Source organism: Eschrichtius robustus, chromosome 13 (genome assembly GCF_028021215.1).
Source record: "Eschrichtius robustus isolate mEscRob2 chromosome 13, mEscRob2.pri, whole genome shotgun sequence".
In the NCBI taxonomy this organism is placed as follows: Eukaryota; Metazoa; Chordata; class Mammalia; order Artiodactyla; family Eschrichtiidae; genus Eschrichtius; species Eschrichtius robustus.
In genome coordinates, this window is record NC_090836.1 from 93067838 (window position 1) to 93087826 (window position 19989).

Below are 19989 nucleotides of genomic sequence, written 5' to 3' on the forward strand. Positions count from 1 at the left end.
GTTTCTTAACCCGTCTCTCTGCCTTTACCCTTGGAGCCAGAGGGTCCTTTCGAAAAGCAAGCAGGTCATCTCTCCCCTGCTGGGAAACCTCCAGCGGCTCTCTCACTCCATTTCAACTGGAGTAAAGACTCTACCTGCAATTTTCCCTGTCCGACCTCAGCTCTTAGCAGGGCCACCATGTGACCCATGCACATTGTGCCCTGAACAAGGGGAGTGGACAGAGCTGGCAGAAATCCAATCAGCCCCTCTCATGAGCCCTGCTCTCGGGCTGCACCTCCGAGGGGCTGTCTCTTGCTAATCTGTATAAGGCATTTGGGGGCTGGAGACAGCACTGTCTCACTCTTAATCCTCACTCAGCCTGTTCCTAGAATACAAGGGCTGTCATCTGGAAGAACAAATCTGACTCCATAATGGATCTGTTTCTTTAACCTTTGTATTCTATTGCTTTTGCTATAAATTAAGAATGTTGCCTATATGCTGAAATATACAAGACAGCCGTTCTCTGGCTCTGACCTTTAAAGGTATAACATTTTTCCATTCATATAGAGATAAAAAGTTGCAGAACAGAGAATAACATTTGCCTTGTTGGAGGTTTATAGGAACATTGTGACGTGACCTGCATAGACACCTGCAAGAACAAAGGATTCTGGCGCCAAGAAGTCTGCAGCCACCAGCCACACCTCCTCCCCTTTTATTTAGTATAAAAAAAGCCTGAATTCTAACGCGGGTAAGATGGTTCTTTGGGGGACACTAGTCCACCATCTCCTCAGTCAGCTGGCTTTCTGGATAAAGCTGCTATTCCCTGCCCCAACACCTCGTCTCTCGACTCACTGGCCTGTCCTGCCGTGAGGAGTATGGGCTTGGACTTGGTAACACGGCTCTCTTCAGCCCTTTGCCTTGCTGTGCCCTCTGCCTGAGACGTTCTCTCCCTCACCTCCCTCAGGCTCCCTCAATCGTCCCCTGACACATCCCTGTCTAAAATGACAGCCCATCATTCCCCACCCTGTCACGCCCCATTTCCTTTCCCTTTCTTTTCTTCCATTTCTAAAGTGTTCACTACCACTGTGAACTTTGTTTAATGTCCATCTTTCCTCCCTAGAATTTTTTTCACTATGTTTAAAAATTTATTAAAGTGAAATGTAACATACCATAAAATTAACTGTTTTAAAGCAAACCACCCATCCACTGCCATTCAATGCATTCAAGATGATGTGCAACCGCCATCTCTATCTAGTTCCAAAACAGTTCCATCACTCCAAATAAAACCCCTATACATTTGGCAGTTTCTCGCCATTCCCTCCCCACCCCACCACCCCCCGGAGAACCTTGGTCATGATCAACCTGGATTTTGTCTCTGTAGATTAACTACTCTCGATAGTTCATGTAAATGGAATCCTACAATATGGGACCTTTCTAGTGTCTGACTTCTTTCACTGCCCCTCAGTAGAACTGAAGCTTATGACAACAGTCTTTGTGTTATTCACCGCAGTATTTCCTATGCTGAGGAAAACAAAACAAAACAAACAAACAAAAAAACCAGTAGGCCATGGGGCTTCCCTGGTGGCGCAGGGGTTGAGAATCCGCCTGCCAATGCAGGGGACACGGGTTCAAGCCCTGGTCTGGGAAGATCCCACATGCTGTGGAGTGGCTGGGCCTGTGAGCCACAACTACTGAGCCTGTGCATCTGGAGCCTGTGCTCTGCAACAAGAGAGGCCACGATAGTGAGAAGCCCGCGCACCGCGATGAAGAGTGGCCCCCACTTGCCACAACTAGAGAAAGCCCTCTCACAGAAACGAAGACCCAACACAGCCATCCATAAATAAATAAATAAATAAATAAATAAATAAATAAATAAATAAATAAATAAATAAATAAATAAATAAATAAAAAAAAATTAAAATGGAGATTTCTTTAAAAAAAAAAACAGTAGGCCAAAATAAGTGTTTGTTAAGTGAATGAATGGATGGACGGGAAGATAAATGAATGAATGAATGAATGAGTAAATGGGTCATATCATCCAGAAGCAGAAGGAAGATGCAAAAGCAGATTCATGCAAGGTTCCCTGGAGGGGCTGCGAGGATCAGACGTGCCTGTGAAACCAAACCCAGAGGTGGCTGCACAAACTTGGCTACAGACATGCATTAGAATGGCACAGAGTCTCTGGGTCTGGCCTCCAGGACAGCCTGGAGCCTTATAAATGAACCTGGCATGTTTTCTAGATGCGGCGCTTACACGATCTTCAGCAGAAACACCTCTTTATATAATCACATATTGGACGAAGACAAATAAGCTCTTTGAACGCTTTCCAGGAACATGGCTATATCATTATATTGAAATTATCTGTAATATGACATGTCCCCAACTATGACCTCTTTGAAAATGGGAAGAGAGCTTATTCATCTTTGAATTCTGGCCCCCAGAGCAGTGTTCAGGGCTCTGAAGCTTCTCAGGGATGCCAGCGGCCCTGCTCAGAGGGAGACAATGAGACTCAGAGCTGACCTCAAATCTTCTTCCTTGCACTTTCAAACCAGGCGCCTCCCAGAAACACAGCTTGATCAGTAGTTTGATGCAGCAGGTAAGACCCCAGCAAGTCATAAAGAGCAAAGCCTTGGAGAGAGCTTGCCTGGATACAAATCCCAGCTCTGCCACTTCCAAGCTGCGTGACCCTGGCTAAACTTCTCAGCGTCTCTGTGCTCAGTGTCACCATTTGCAAAATCAGGATGACAGCCATCTGCTTCACAGGACTGTTGGGGAGGGAGCTAATCCATATGAAGTGCTTAGAATAGGGACCAGTGCGTAGTAAGTGCTTACTTAGTAAGCGTTCGTTTTCAAAACCATGTCTTAAATTTTTAAGTTCCTCCATCTCCTTATCTGGAATAAGAAGGATGAAGCCTTGCCAGAGAGCTGGGAGGAGTCAGCAAGAGAACATATGCAACCCCTCCCCACCCCCGCCATCACAAAGGTGCTTGACACAAATAAGTGGGGGTAACCCAGATGACAAGCCTTCTTCAGTCATGTATAAATTTAATCAACCATTATCTGTTGAATGTTTATAAACCGTGAGGGAGGCACTCTGCACAACTCTGGGATCAAAGAGACACAAATAAGACCCAGAATTTCCCCATCCCAAGGATGCTTAAGATCTGACACAAGAGATGGATGGAGTCCATAGGGCAAAGTGTGCACTGGGATTCTATTTCTTTGAGGATGCGGCAAAAGGAGCCAGTGTTTCGCACACTGCTACACCATGCGATGGTGGCCCTCAGGCTATTCACAGATATCATTCGTCAGGCTCTGAGCACATAAGGATGGAACTGCTCTGCCCAGGCACGGCTACATGACTTACTCTGGCCAATGAAATAAGAACACAAGAGATGAAGAGGAAGCTTTAAGAACCAGTTGTGTGCCTTCCTCTCTCTGCTAGGATGACCAGCAATGGTCCTGATGGGATGGCCTCACCATCCTGGATCTCATGGTGAAAACAGCATGGAATGGAGCCCAAGGTAACCAACCTTTTTTTTTTTTTTTAATTTTTTATTTATTTTATTTATTTTATTTTTGGCTGTGTTGGGTCTTTGTTGCTGCACGCGGGCTTTTCTCTAGTTGCGGCGAGCAGGGGCTACTCTTCGTTGCAGTGTGCGGGTTTCTCATTGCGGTGGCTTCTCTTGTTGCAGAGCACGGGCTCTAAGCACGTGGGCTTCAGTAGTTGTGGCTTGCGGGCTCTAGAGCGCAGGCTCAGTAGTTGTGGTGCACAGGCTTAGTTGCTCTGCAGCATGTGGGATCTTCCCGGACCCGGGCCCGAACCCGTGTCCCCTGCATTGGCAGGCAGATTCTTAACCACTGCACCACCAGGTGACCTTCCACACACAGTATGTGGAAAACTGTGATCATCGTCTGCCTCTGAGATTTCTAACCCAGCATCATGTAGCCTCCTGAAATGCACATGGTTAACTTGTGAGTGGAAGCTGGGTAAATTCAGTGTTCAAAATAAGTGGGGAACTCGGAACTTATCCTTATTTTAAGTGCCAGAATCCTGCAGGCTACTCCTCCCTGAAGTCAGCCAAAGGGCTACTGCATCACCAGCTGTGGTGGGGTCTGCTTTCATTCCTACTGGTATTACTGTATTTCTCACAAATAGCTCATTAAGGCAATTACCAGTCATTAGCACAGTAGCCCGAGCATCAGTACAATCACACACATTAATAAAACACAATTTAGCAGAGCGAGTAAAGGCATGAACAAACTAGGCTCCCTTGTGGGGAACTCCCGGCTTGAGCTGGAGAGAATTTCCACTAAAGGAAAGCAATGCACTTCACAGAAGCCTGGTGCTGGTCTCAGCACCTTCCTAGTCATCATTTGCATGCGACTCAGTTCAACCAACAAAACCTGAAGTCTTGAAGGATAAGGAGGAATCTGGAAGGCAGAAAAAGTTAATACGCTTTCCAAGAGAAGAAAGAATCCCCAAATTTTGGAAACACTGGAGAATATGTCAGATTTAGAGAGTGGGGAAGTTGAGATCTGGTATACTGAGGTAGGGCCCAAGGCCAGGAAGGCTGGAGCCCAACTGGGAACAGATTTATACATGCTATTAGGCTGTTCGGACTTTTTCTAGACACAATGAGGAGTAATCAAGGAGGCTTAAGCAGGGGCTGCCCTGAGCTGCTCTGGGCTTTAGAAAAACCACAGGGGCAGCACGAGAATGATGGATTAGGAGACACAGGGAGGAGGAGCCCAGGCCGGCCACTAGTGCCAACACTCCAGGCCAGGGATGATGGGAACCCCGCCCAGAGCTGTGACAGATGGAGGTGAAAAAACCTGCTGGCGACGTCATGAGGGAATGGACTAACAGGGCTCAACTGGACGACCTAAGCGAGGAAGGGCCAAGGAGAGGGGAAACCGGAGAGAGAGAGAGCAAGTTTCTAAGGATGACTCTGAGATGTCCACCTTGGGGACATAATGATGCCATTAAAAGAGACTTGTAGAAATGTTTTGATAGGTTTAACCTGGGTGGGCCAATGCAGAAGACAATTAACACATGTAGATATAGACCTTAAAAACTCAAGTCTTTTCTTGGTCTTCCCTGGTGGCGCAGTGGTTAAGATTCCTCCTGCCAATGCAGGGGACACGGGTTCGAGCCCTGGTCCGGGAAGATCCCACATGCTGCGGAGTAACTAAGCCCGTGCACCATTAACTACTGAGCCTGTGCTCTAGAGCCCGCGAGCCACAACTACTGAGCCCACGTGCCACAAACACTGAAGCCTGCGTGCTTAGAGCCCATGCTCCGCAACAAGAGAAGACACCACAATGAGAAGCCCATGTACCACAACGAAGAGTAGCCCCCGCTCGCCACAACTAGAGAAAGCCTGCGCGTAGCAACGAAGACCTAACGCAGCCAAAAATAAATAAATAAAATTAATTAATTTTTTAAAGAAGTTTAAAAAAAAAAACCCAAAAACTCATTTCTTTTCTTACTCAAGGGCACTTAATATCTGAAGGTCCAGGAACAAGAGGCCCCAGAGGGTCAGTTCATGAGGTCAAGGCCATGCTAAGCTCCAACAGGCTCTGAAATGTACTGAGAATTGTGCCTGCCCTACTCTGCCTTCCTACAGTTCCAACAGAGACGCTCACCTGCCCATAGCTGGTGACAGGCAGTTTCGTTTTGCACAAGGCTCTTTTGGGCATGTGTTGTCTTTTCCCTGTCATTACGTCCCCTAGATGTGCGCCCAAGTGACGGCTCTGCAAACCACAATGTCACTTCCACCTACTTAAGTCTCCAAGGAAAACCAGGATTCAAACTAGAGCCCCCCAGCGTGCATGTTCCAGCCAGGGTGGGTTGTCATTGGTAAGACCTCAATCACACGTTCATCTTTCATCTGCCGGGTCAGGGCGCACATGGCGCAGGCCTCGCCGGGCTGTCCCATCCATCTATCAGACCCTCTGAGATGCCCCCCTTGGGATGCAGGTCCATTGCTGAGTTTCCCTTTGTGTAGAGCAATTCATTCCATAAGCACAGTGAAACCTCAACAGCTGTCCAGGCCAACGGCACAACATGGATCAAGACATTCCTTCACAGTTTGTTCACTCATCCAACAAACACAGACTAGGGCCTGACAGCATGCCAGACCCCATGCTAGACAATGAAGCACAGAGATGAAAAGAAAACCATCTGTCCTTCAAGGAGTTCACAGCTCCCTCAAGGAGACAAAGAAAGAGAAAGACAAATAAGATACAGGTATATTTAATGTGATTGGTTCTGGTGGCTTTCTGTTTTTTCTTCCCATTAGGTGGTACCAAATTAGTATATAAATGCAGACTATTAGTTTAGCGCGTTGGTTTCAGCGGTTGTCTTAGTCCATTCAAGCAGCTATAACAAAGTACCACAGACTGGGTGGCTTATAACAGCAGCAGTTTATTTCTCATAGTCCTAGAGGCTAGGAAGTCTAAGATCAGGGTGCCAGCAAGGTCAGGTTCTGGTGAGAGCCCTCTTCTGGGCTTCAGACTGCCAACTTCTTATATCCTCACATGGTGAAAAGCAGGTGGTGGTGACTCTTGTAAGTACACTAATCCCATTTATGGGGGTTCCACCTTCATTTAATTATAATTATCTCCCAAAGGCCCCACCTCCTAATACCACCACTCTGGGGGTTAGGATTTCACCATATGAATGGGGGGGGCGGGGGGAGGACACAGACATTCAGTCTATTGCAGTGGTGCTATTAGAAACATCTACTGCATTAAGAAGTGCCATTCTGGGCATATACCCAGAGAAAACCATCATTCAAAAAGACACATGCACCCCAATGTTCATTGCAGCACTATTTACAATAGCCAGGTCACGGAAGCAACCTAAATGCCCATCGACAGACGAATGGATAAAGAAGATGTGGTACATATATACAATGGAATATTACTCAGCCATAAAAAAGAATGAAATTGGGTCATTTGCAGAGATGTGGATGGATCTAGAGACTGTCATACAGAGTGAAGTAAGTCAGAAAGAGAAAAACAAATATCGTATATTAACGCACATTATATGTGGAACCTAGAAAAATGGTACAGACGAACCGGTTTGCAGGGCAGAAAGTGAGACACAGATGTAGAGAACAAATGTATGGACACCAAGGCGGGAAAGCCGCGGGGGTGGGGGTGGTGTGATGAATTGGGCAATTGGGATTGACATGTATACACTGATGTGTATAAAACTGATGACTAATAAGAACCTGCTGTATAAAAAAAATAAATAAAATTAAATTAAAATATTTTTTTAAAAAAAGGAAGTGCCATTCTAAGAAGCAACAGGATGTCAAGCTTGTAGAAATATACCAGTGTCACATAGATTCTTTTGCTTGCCTTGTGACAGTCAAGTATCCCACGACCAGAAACAGAACAGGGTACCAATACTGTCCCCCCCACACACGTCTCAGTGGAAGACAGGTATGTCTAGTACGTAGGATCCCCTCTGCCTAACAGACCGGGGGATACATGAAACAGGATTGAGAATGGTGAGTGCTCATCTTCAGAGGTGGTGATGTGCTGCTGGTCCCATGTGGACACAACCATCGGGAAACCCTCCACTTCTGGCTACCTTGGCTCTCAGTTCGGATGACAAAGCACTGCCTCAGGATGCGCCATCTTTTCTGCTCAGAGATGTTATGCGGAAATGAATTTTCACTATGAACACAGGAAGCCCAGGCACTCGACCACCACACTCTTCCCATCTTGATGGATAGTTCCATCTCTTACATTCTGCAATGCTCCCAACTTCACAGCCCTTATTGGAGAATCTTTAGATTAAAACAACTGTCACATTAAAACAACTCCATGAACACTGAACAGATATACAGGGAGGGAAACAATTATTTACTGAGTGTTTAAATCATGCCAGATATAATCCACACTCTTGCAACAAGCCTAGAAGATAATGATTAGTTTTTCACATTTTAAGGAAAAAATTAAAAAGACCATCACTAGGGTTAAGTTACTAATCATAATGTGGGGTGGGAAAGAAGACGCTTTGAGGCCAAGATTTTAAGTCAGGTCTGTCTGATCTCCAAAATTGATATCCCTTCCATGACGCTCACTCAGTCATCTCAAATTCCAGAATGCTCTCCTGAAAAGGCTAGTCTGGTGGACTGCCATCCTCCTCTAAGCATCTCTATTACTCAAGTCATCCTCCCAAACCTGACCTCACCCACCACGGTATGTCCCTGGAGCTAAGACACCGGGTGTATGTCAGGCCAGCAAATGACACTTTTCCAATAGTCTCCAATGGGGCCAATACTGCATCTGGTTCTTGACACACCCATGACAATGACAGTGACTGTAATGGTTAATTTCATGTGTCAACTTGGCCTAGAGTCCACGGTTATTCATCAAACACTAATCTCGGTGTTGCTGTGAAGGTATTTTGTATACAGATGTGGGTAACATCTACAGCCAGATAACTTTAAGTAAAAGAGAGGAACTTCAATAATGTGATTGGGTCTCATCCAATCAGTCGAAGGCCTTCAGAGCAAAACCTGAGGTTTCCCAGAGAAGAAGAAATTCTGCTCCCAGATTACAGCATTCAATCCTGCCTGAGGTCCCAGCCTGCCGGCTGCCCCGCAGATTTCAAACTTGCCTGCCCCAACAATCATGTAAGCCGATCCCTTAAAATAAAGCCTCTAGGAATATGTGTATCTATAACTATCTATATCTGTATCTCCCATTGGTTCTGTTTCTCTGGAGAAACACTGAACGATACAGCGAGCACCATATGCATAACGTAATTTTGTGTAAACTGTTCATCTGTGTAAGACTGCCTTTCCTACAGATGAGGAAACTGCCTCTCTTCCTGCAGCCAAATAACGTGTCCAAGGAACACACTGACGTTAATGACAGGGCCATGATTTAGACTCAGACCTTCACGCTCAAAATGGTATGCTGCTTTTCCCAAGATACACGGTCCCCCAAAAGTCCCCTCAATCACTAATGAGAACACCAAGGAAAGGAGGTTTAACGATTTGCCACTGGCTACACTTTGAGCAAAGCCCAAGGCAGATGGGCGCCCAAAGCCTAGCCACAGCCTCTTGGCGGGGGAGGTGCAGTCTGGTGGCTGGAGTCTAACGTGTTCAGTATCTCCCAGAACAGTAAGGAGACCAGGGCAGAACCGAGGAAGGGGCCAGCCAAGGCGAGGGTTTCCCTTGGTCCTTATCCCCTTGGCTAAGCCCTGGGCTCCCCTCGTCTGCTCCCTTTATCAAGCTGTCCAGCTGTTCAATATGAATGCCAAACTCGCGGTTCTTCATCCATTCACTGGAAGCCTTCATGTAAACCTCATTAACGTGCACGGTAATTGCTCTGTGAATATTGCCCATTTTCCAATTATGTTCCTTTCCTCATGCCGGGCGAATCTGCCACCAGAGAAAAAGCACTGTGCGGCCTTCGTCTGTTCTAGGACAAGTGGATGAGCGATTGGCTTTGCACAGGGGCGTCTACAATCGCACAACAGAACCCTCTGCATCCAAGACCCAATCTGGGGAACTGAAGGACGTGCAGAGTGCAGGCACCTGTCCGTCAACCCAGCCCAGGGACCCACACGCTTGGGGCTGCAACTTCAGGGAAGAGGCCAGCTGGCTGTGAAAAATGAAGCCTCGACACAGAGTTGCAGCGAGGATCTGAGCTCCTTCTCTGCCTTTCCCACGAGGGACGGCGCTGGAAGGTGTGTGTGTGTTCACATCCGCACCGTCACCCTGCGAATTGAGCATCTGCAGAGAACAGGGAGGGTTCACCTTAGGGAGAGGTGCTTCAGAAGGAAGGAGTGCAGCTGCTGAACCATGTGTAGATCATCATAAGCACTTCTTACGAGGTTATCAACTGCTCATCACCTCCCCCAAAACAGGCAACCCTCCTGAGTCCAATTATCTCCAAATTTTTCCTCTTTTGCATTCAATTTGCTCATTAAATGAGCACACAAAGGCATGGCCTGGCATTTGGACGCCTGCACTGTTTTCACAAACAGAAAGTGTCTAAGAGATGGAAACTCAAGGCCTGACTCAGACAGCACCCCGCTGTGTGGCCTGTGTAGGAAAGAAATGAGTGAAAAATCATCTTGGAGCACTGCAGGGCAGCATCTCGATTCTCCTGCCTGGCTTAATCCTCAAGAGGTAGTTTGGCTTTGAGAGAGAGAGAGAGAGAACATATAAATATAAATAAATTGAGAGATGGATGGCTAATTGATAGGTAGATAAATAGATGATAGATAGATAGATAAAACATACATAAATATAAATAGAGATGGATGACTGATTGGTAGGTAGATAGATGATTGATAGGTAGATAGATAAAACATATATAGATATAAGTAAATAGAGATGGATGACTGGTAGCTAGATGGATGGATGGATAGATCGATCGATTGATAGATAAAACATACATAAATATAAATAAATAGATTGATGACTGACTGATAGATAGATACATAGGTAGATAGATAATAGATATGTTGGGGGCCAAGATTCTAAGGTCTGTCTGGCCTCCAAAATTAATATCCCCTCCATGACTCTCACTCAATCATCTCAAATTCCAGAATGCTCTCCTGGAAAGGCTAGTCTGATGGACTGTCACCCACCTCTAAGTGCCTCAATCACTCAAGTCATCCTACTCAGCCTGACCTCACTCACTACAACCTGTCCCTAGAGCTAAGACACTGGGTGAAAGTCATATGTGTGTGCGCACACACACACACAGTGTCAAATACATACACTCGAGCCTCAGCAGTTTCCCCTTTGCCAGCCACACAAGTGTCCCGGCACCTGCCTCCAGCCCTGCCCTGTGCAAGCCCATTCCCACCACCGGCCTGTGAAGGTACTGATGTCCCTGCTTGGAATACACGTGTGCACACTCACTCAGGTTTAAAGTACTCAATGTATCAGATACTGTTGTAAGCCCCTGGCATGTACAAATTCACTTACTGCTCAAAACAGCCCTCCTGTCTCTCATGCCATGATGACAGTCTTGCCATCTCCATTTGACAGCCATAGAGAAACAGTGAATACCTTGCCCAAGGTCTCCCAGCCAGAAAGGGGCTGCTGGGCTCCAGAGTTCAAGCTCCTGACCCCTGCGCTGGACCATGTCTCAGACTCTGCTGGTGTCACTCCTTATGGAAGCCTCCCCTGACGGCCTCCTTCCTCTCCTTCACCCAGAGCCAAGGCGCTTCACAGCCCTGTGTGTTCAGGGGCCTTTCTCAGGCCCTACCATTCCTCCCTGCACCTGCTCACTTCCTCATCTGTCTCCTCTCTCTAGGCCGGGAGATGCCGGGGCAGACCCCAGAGCCTTCATGGCTGGGTACCCAGCATGGCATCCAGCAAACCCAACTCCCAGAGCAGCAGCACTTTCAAGTGGTCGCAAGGCCACCAAGTCCACACGTGAGAGATCACAGAAGGGAACACAGCAAAAACATAGAGGACGGAGCTGCTGGAGCCGGATGCAGCTTCCTAAATGAACTGGGGGCAGGAAAAACCTGCTGGCTAAATAGCTGCCTGATAGATCTGCCCTCCCATCATAGCCAGGCTCCTCCATGAATTAGCAGGCAGTAGCACACTTCTACTGGCAAAAGTTTTCACTGTCATTTTTATTAGTTATGCCTTACAACTTCCGCTAGGTCAATATTATTGAGGGGGTCAGCAGTAAGCCAGGACAAAATCATTAGCCACGTTTGACACATGGGGAAGCTGAAGGAGGGAGGGAGGAAGCAAGAACAGGGGCAGCAAGAATGGGGTAGGTGGTCAAAGGGCCTTTACAGGTTTAGACTCCAGTTCCACAACTAATCTGACCTTGGACAGTTCACACCTATAAAAATGGGGATATTGCTATACCCACTCATACCGGCACAAATATTCAAGTCTCCCTATGACACAAGGGCCAGTTCATAATAGTTGAATAAGTGGCATTTCCCCTCCTACTCAAGGTGGGGCACAAGGGAGCGAGGGGCTCAGGATTCCAACGTGGCGGCCCCCAGGCTCAGGGTCAGAGTACGGTTTACAAAATTTGTTCGTGTGTATGGACTAACCGTCCTTAGACAGCCAGGGCATTTTAATGCAAAAAGTAGGAGAAGGTCTTTTAGTTAAAAAAAAAAAAAAAAAAAAAAAAAGACAACAACAACAACAAAAAAACACAGGTGGTATATTTGGGTGCCCTCACTTGTTCACAATATTTACTGAGCTTCATTATGTGCCAGGTACTAGTAAAAAAAAAAAAACAGGGCGGGGGGGAGGGGGGGTGTCTACTGTTTCCTACATGTCTCTCAATATCCAAACAGTCTACCCACATCCTCTTAGCAAGTTTTGAGACGTCCGCCCACCATGCCTCTTTCAATTCTTGCTCTGCACAGGCTGATTCAAGCCTCCGCCCTCATGACAGATGCTGGTCCCCCAGAGTCACGGGCAGCTCCTTATGCCTCCTCGGGACTCGGCTTGCCGTCATCCCCCAGAGAAGCCTGCACAGACCTTCCCCTGCAGCGTGCCCCCCACGGGTCACTCTCCACCACACCCCTGTCTTCAGTTTATTCCAGGCATGGATTAAGATCCAAAATCAGCTTGTTTACTTGTTGATAAGATTGCCCATCCAATGGGAATGTACACTCCACCGGGACAGAGACCCTGTCAACTCATTCACGAGTGTCTCTCCAGAGCCTGATAAACTGTAGGTGTTCAGTAAATATTTTCTGAATGAATAATAGGGAAAGGGAAGGAGGAGAGGGGAAGAAAGTGGGGGGGGCGGGGGGCGGGAGGAATGCACTCAGGGCGGCTGCACTAGGCTGTAACTGACTATAGGGTAGGCAGGCAGGTAGGCAGATGGCCCTAGAGAAAAGCCTTGCTCGATGGAGGTTCTCATAAGTATCTGTAGAAGCCTGCCTTGCCCCCTGCATGTATTAATCTTGATCCTTCCGCTTCTTAGGGTAGCAACTCTGTGTCCTACCCTTCTGTGCCCTGTGGACCTGGGCAGATGGTACACAGCAAATACTCACTGGATAACAAAAACAAAGAGGATCTGCCCGTGCTTTTTTGTTTATTTTTAAACGGATGAGACACCCGAGGACCAGCCAGCCCAGTAACTTGTCAAAGGCTCACAGAATTCCGTGGATGAGAATCCAGGTCATCCCAACTTCGAGGGCTTTGCTTTCTGGGAGCTCCCTGGGGTGGCTAAATGACTTATTAGCCCCTCACCCACTCCCCAGGAGGGCATCCTCTCTACAACCGGATTCCAGCTAAGGCTGCAGGTTACTCCTCATTCCTACGTCCCGCTGCCATCCTAAGAACTGGTGCTGTAAATATCTGGGCACACGGTACGTGCTCAATAAATACGTGTTGATGGATTGATTTATCCCCACGTTCCAAAGCAACTTCAAAGACCACCAGTTTGAAGAAAACTGGACTCATCGATTTCACCAGCAGCCTCATCCCAGATGGCAAGCAACTTGAAAGTTCACACAGGCCCCCGCGGTCTTTGTAATCCAAAGGCATTGATCACAACAGCCAATTTCTGTCAGGTCCATCATCACATCACATTTTATCTCCTCCCAGTGGTATGTGAGCTCAAAGCCCACCATTGGTTTAATATTCTATAATATGCATGGCAGGGCTAAACAAAAAATAAGGTACTCCACATATACAAATGCTCGAGATGACTTTTTTTGAAGTTCAGGCTTTCTGGCCACAAGCTCTGTATCCCTCTGCCATCCTCTAAGAAATCTCAGGTTCCCACCTCAACCCCCCGCTTTTCAATTATATCACCATCCAGGGCAACTCTAGCAGGCCTGTGGCTATTCATCCACACCCCTGGTTTACCATGTCATTTATTTTCCTGATACCAACAATCTTCACCACCACGTCTCCTTAGTACCAGCTCCTGGGCCCTGGACGACCTCTAGAAGTTGACTCAACTATCTTAACTTCAAACACCCCTCCTTTCTTTATTACTTACTCACTTCATTCAATACTTAATCCAACAAAATCCCACACAGCCCCCTAACCAGCCTCTAATTTCCCATGAGGGGTGGTGGGGGAAGATAGACCTGAATGTGAATCTTACCTGCCCTATAAATAATCTATGTGCCCTTAAGGAAGCTTGCTAGTTTCTCAGAAATTCAGCTTCTTCACCTAAAAGTTGGGCCCTTTGTGGAAAGTGGCAACTGTCCACCAAACCCTGGGCAGGGTGAGACATTCCCCAGCCTCCATGCAGTGAGGGGTGACCATCTGACAAAGTTCTAACCAGCGGGACGTGAGCAGCAGTGATGGGGGTCCCACCCTCACTGCTCACGCTCCTGCCCTCTGCTGTCTGGACACCCCTGTCCAGAGTTTAGAAATCGCATGTGGACGCTGAGTTTCCTGCAGCCTGAGTCACTGCGTGGAGCAGAGACACCCGCCTCCTTTATTCTCCCCAAAATACTCATTCTGAGAGGGGGAAACAAACATCTTGGGTCCTTAGACATTCTTGGGTCTACTCAGCCAGCTCTACCTTATGCACCATTCTTCTAGCTTGACAGGATGGTTATGATAATGAAACAATGAAAATATGCAAAACACAATGTAGAGGACTGGGCACAGTCCCTGGAAATCTGACAGATATTTGATTAATATTTTTCCTTCCCCCTTTACTCTCTCCTATAGCATTTTGCCCCAACTCTTTAAATGAGAATAGAGGTTACCAGATATTAACTTCCCCACTACGGTAAGTTTATCCATATTCATCACTTGTTTTTAATTATTAGTAATTAATAACTACTAACAGCCAGCATTTACATGTCAAACTTTAAGTGCCTTACATGCATGATTTCATTTCATCCTTACAATAACCTTATGATGTAAGTATAATTAGTATTCCCAGAGTATAGGAATCTAAGGCTCGGGGGGTTAAGAGTTCTGCCCAAGGTCAAAAAGCTCATATAGAACCAGTGCCTGACTCCAAAGCTGATGTTCTCATCCTATTCAAAACAGGATGATCTTTTCTGTCAAACCTGGTCTTCCTCCTCATCCACTACCACCCACCTAGTTGCCAGGAATGTGTAGGTCCTCCCAGACTCTCCCTGCTCCTTTATTCCCCATGTTTAACACCGCAAGTGCCACCCTTAGTAATAACATCATCCCACTGCTACTGTCTGAATTCAGCCCCTTCTCATTCACACTCACTCAAGGTCTTGACTGGCCTCGTTACCTCCATACTTGCCCCTTGCAGTCCTTCTCCAGGCTGCTGCTCAAGATGCACGCTGTCTAAAACCTACACCTCTGCTGAAAAGCTTCATGGGATGCACCCTCCTTTGCGCTGAGGTCCATGGTAGTTGACACCCACACTGACATGATAAATGTACTTGTCAGTTTCACTGCTCTGGACTGTACGCTCCTTAGAGGCAGGCGCCCTTCTCCATCATCACTACATCTACGCCAGGCTCTCCCTCAGTCACTGGGAACACAACGGTGAGGAAAACAAACAAAAATCTCTGCCCTCCTGAGAGCCTCCTCTGGGTTAGGGATCTCTAATTGCTTCGTATTGGCTGGCAGGCATTGTGACAAGAACACAGACTGGAATAAAAAAGAATCCTAGCTTTGCATACAAACGCTGCCACTTACCACGTAGGCGGGACAAAGTCGGCGGTCTTCTCCGAGTCTCAATCTCTTCATGGCAAAGTGGAAAAAACAGCAGCTACTGAGGGCTATTATTGGCTTACATGAGACGATGTACCCAGAATAGGCTTGGAACAGTGGCTGGCACACAGTAGGTACCTCCTAGTTTACTTCCCCATCTCGGAATTGCAAACTCCCAGAGTGTGGGGCAGGGCAGGACTGTGAGAGGGGAAGGATACCTGACACTTCTCTTTTTTCCCTGCCTTGCCTTGGGGGTAAAAACTAGCTGACAAATGTTTGTTTGACTATTAGGTAGTGAAGATCTCCAGAAAGTGAGCCAAAGATATTTAAGAAGATTTCTTTCCAACCACCTGCATAAAGGATGCCTAAGAGCATGTGAGGAGAACAGAGCAGAGCAAACAGGCGAGACTACTCCAAAATGATACCACATACCCTCTCTGACCCCAACCAGTGACCTTCTGTTTGCTGAAGCCCATATTTCTCCTAGCAGAAAGATGTGTGTGTGTGTGTGTGTGTGCGTGTGTACGTACACATATGTGCTTATACCAAAGTAGCTCAATTGCAACACATTACTGGAAATGCTCAACAATCGTGAGCATGATGAACAAGAAAAAAAAAAAAAAAAGAAGAACAAGGGAGTGAGACTGAAGTCTGCCCAAATGATCAAGCAAATCATCAAGTCTACACAGGAAGGAAATGGAAAACTATAAACAGCAATGCCCCAACTCCCCAGGTACCATTTAAGTGACTTTTTTAGGTAACAAAAGTGTTACTGTTTTTATTGCTAAAACATTTAGTTTTAACTAAGCAAAAAGACACTTCCCTGATCTTATAATCAATATAATAAATACATGCTAAATTTTTCTTAATGGTCCCAGTTAATCACGTATCCCCGGACCTTGGCACATTGCCTGGCAAAGAAACTGTGCAGCACTAAATTTTACTCAAGCTGCAACAGCATTAGGTGTGCCCTTGGGAGCTACAAAGGGGTCCAGGCAAGCAGCCCTACGCAGTAGATCTACTTGACCTGACAGTTGGTGCACACGGCTTTCCTATACTTCTCCTAGAGGTCAGACCCACTTGTCACTCGTGTTTCTGGCCAGCTTCTCAAGCTCCTCTTTCAAGGGCACTTTTGTTATATCCTCTAGCTTAAGAATTCAAACATGAAGCCGGTTGGAATAGTGTAGGGGTCCTTCAGGCTGTCAGGAATCCGCTGGTTCCTCTTCGCGCCGTCACAGGTAAGCCTGATCTTCCCCAGCTCCTGGAAGTGAAAACAGTGCCCGGGTGACTAGCTCTGGCCAAAGAAGTGGGAGCAACAGCCTTCAAGAGCCAGAACATGACTCCCCAGGTTCCAACTTCCTTTGGCCACTGTGAGCTCTGACATGCCAGGTGGTGGGACCCGCCTGGGTCCCAGGGTGTTAACATGGGGCAGGACCCCTCTCTCCACATACACACATACCAACCGCAGATGAATGCATTACCTGAGTTGGAAGTAAATCTTTGTTATTTAAACCACAGAGATTTGGGGGTTGTTCATATACGTAGCATAACCTAATCCATCCTGATAAATATAAATGGTATATTAGAAAAGAATAACAAGTTTATGAGCCATCTGCCAAGAGGCCCTCCGATGAGAAAACTGCATAAGCTTATATTCAGACCATGACACACACCTTGGCTGCCGAGGGCTGTGTGTGTGTGTGTGTGTGTGTGTGTGTGTGTGTGTGTGTGTGTGTGTGTGTGTGTGTGTGTGTGTGTGTAAATACATCCACAGAACCAGAGGGCACCTGTCATTGTTGCTTCCTTGCAGTGGGGTCCACGAGGAGCTGTAAGCTGCCCAAGGACCCAAGCACAGAGACCATGTCTTTTCCTCCTGTCTTCCCAGACCCTAATACACTGCCAGGGACAGAGTAGAGGTCAGTACATTAGACATTCATCTAAGTTAGCGATCTTGCTAGATATCAGGAAGGAGAAAATAATTATAGTAACTTGCCCAAGTTTTCATGAAACTTGTAACTAGAAAAGGAATTAGGCCCAGCCATCCTTCTACAGGAGCAGAGCTCCACCTACCGCCCCCGAGGACATGGGGTGCCCCCTGTTCTTGCCCTCCATGTGAGGTCAGAGCCAATGACTCATGCCCACCCACAATGTGGTCGTGGATGGATGCATCTGCACGCAGCCAACAGCACCCTCTATCCACTGTACCTTCTCCTTTGATGGGAAGGAATTTTCCAGCCAGGCCCGTTGGTGGGTACAGCTCTTTCTGCTGCCCTTTGGGGTCACGAAGTCCTTGCTCAAACTGACTCATCTGTACTGTTTCAAGGGCAGATCTTGGTACAAGACTTTACGGTTACCCCAGGGCACCCCACAGCCCATTGCATTCTTCATCTACATTAAGTACATCACCTGCAGCCATTCACTGAGCGTTCACTGATTTCATGCCATTATGCGGTGCGCTGGCTTAGGTACTTCACTTACATGATTACCCTATCTAATCCTTACAACAGTCTTATAACGTATATATTATTACCCTCACTTTACAGATTAGAAAATGACAGAACCAAAAGTTCACATCACATGTTCCCATTAGACACACAGTCCCCTGAATCTTGCTAACATTTTATTGACTGATGTTTCTTAGTTACATCTGTTTCTCTGAGTCAGTGACTTATCTGTTCACCTATGTATCCCTTTCACCTATAAACATGTACTGAGCACCTGAGGCACTCCTATCCCCATTTTACACAAGAGCTTTAAATTTAACTAGTAGAGGACTTCCCTGGTGGCACAGTGGTTGAGAATCTGCCTGCCAATGCAGGGGACATGGGTTCGAGCCCGGGTCCGGGAAGATCCCACATGCCGTGGAGCAACTAAGCCCGTGCGCCACAACTACTGAGCCTGCGTGCCACAACTACTGAAGCCCGTGCGCCTAGAGCCCGTGCTCCGCAAGAAGAGAAGCCACTGCAATGAGAAGCCCACGTACCGCAATGAAGAGTAGCCCCCGCTCACCGCAACTAGAGAAAGCCCGCGTGCAGCAACGAAGACCCAACGCAGCCAAAAATAAATAGATAAATAAATAAATAAATTTATAAAAAGAAAAATTTAACTAGTAGGGATGGTTCCCGAATTTAAAGGTTTGACCAATTATAAACTCTAAACACTTGCTACTAATAATAGCACCTACCTCATAGGGTTGTAATGAGAATTAAATGACTTAATAGAGGAAAAAGGGTAACAAGCAGTGCCTGGCACATAGTACGGCCTCAATAAACGTTAACTGGTCATAAACTTAAATATAATGACAGCCATCGTCCACCAGAGCATCTTAGCACCGTCTGGAGGGCGAGGGTGGAAAGGTGGGCAGCAAGGATCAGTCTAATGTCCCATTCATTCTACTAAAGCTCATCCCAGAGGTAACAGCTTGGACCTTTTCTTTCTTACACACAAGATGGGGAAAATGGATCAGGCTGTCTCCAAGAACCAGTCTTGAAAATGCTCTGATTTGTGATTCTCGTGGTTGACCAATAAATGAGTAACTTAATAACTAAGCATCCCAGACAATTATCTAAGTCCACCCTACAGAGAACACTGGCCTTTACTACACAAAACCATGGAGGGGCCCCAAATGCCACTTCGAAGGAAAAACTTCATAAAGGAACAGTCCAGAGGCCAGTCTGCTCATTTCAGAATAGGGATATTTATCAAGGCTCCAGATACGGGAGGGGGACAGAGACGGAGGACAAAGCCCACCTAGTTTTTCCCACTGCCTGTCAACCCCGACTCCAAAAGGGACTGGATGCTGCTAAACTCCCAAGGCGAAATTAGTGAGAACAGAAGAGCAGGTGCGGGTGTACGGGAACATCATGATGGGGAGGAAGCGGCTGAGAATGCGAGGCAGAAACTGCCACTCATGAGGGAGAAGGCAGAGCGGGGAGGTTTAGGAAATCGTCAGAACCGAGCTGGGAAGCGACACTGATGAGGACACAAACTCCGCCCGTCCCACACCCTGATGCCAACGACAGACACACCTGCCATCCAGGACACGTTTTAAACACAGACACAGCCATTTCTCTTCTTTTCTACAGCATCTTTTTTTTTTTTTTTAATTGCGGTAACATTCCCTGTATCTGCTGCAACACGAACCTGGTGGTGGAAAAGAACAGAAACATTCTCTCACAGCTTGAGAGGCCAGAAGTCCAAAATCGAGGTGTCACAGGGCTGTGCTGGCTCCAGGGGAGAATCTGTCCCTTGCCCCTCCCTGCTTCTGGTGGCTGCCAGCATCTCATGACTTGTGCCTGCAAGGCTCCAACCTCTGCCTCTGGTCACCCCGCCTTCCCCTCTTCGGGGTGTGAGAATCTCCCTCTGCCTTCCT

General features: G+C 47.0%; 1 protein-coding gene across 3 annotated transcripts in view; it reads right to left on the reverse strand.

Moving 5' to 3' along the window:
• The window catches only part of LARGE1 (LARGE xylosyl- and glucuronyltransferase 1), a 603452-nt gene that overhangs the window by 496623 nt on the left and 86840 nt on the right, over nucleotides 1-19989 (reverse strand). Inside the window, exon 2 of one of the 3 annotated variants that reach the window (XM_068561740.1) lies at nucleotides 16698-16878. The exons of the other annotated variants lie outside the window; for them this stretch is intronic. The gene's annotated coding sequence lies outside the window, so the exon portion shown is untranslated. The remainder of the gene's footprint in view (nucleotides 1-16697; nucleotides 16879-19989) is intronic. 3 annotated transcript variants of the gene reach the window in all.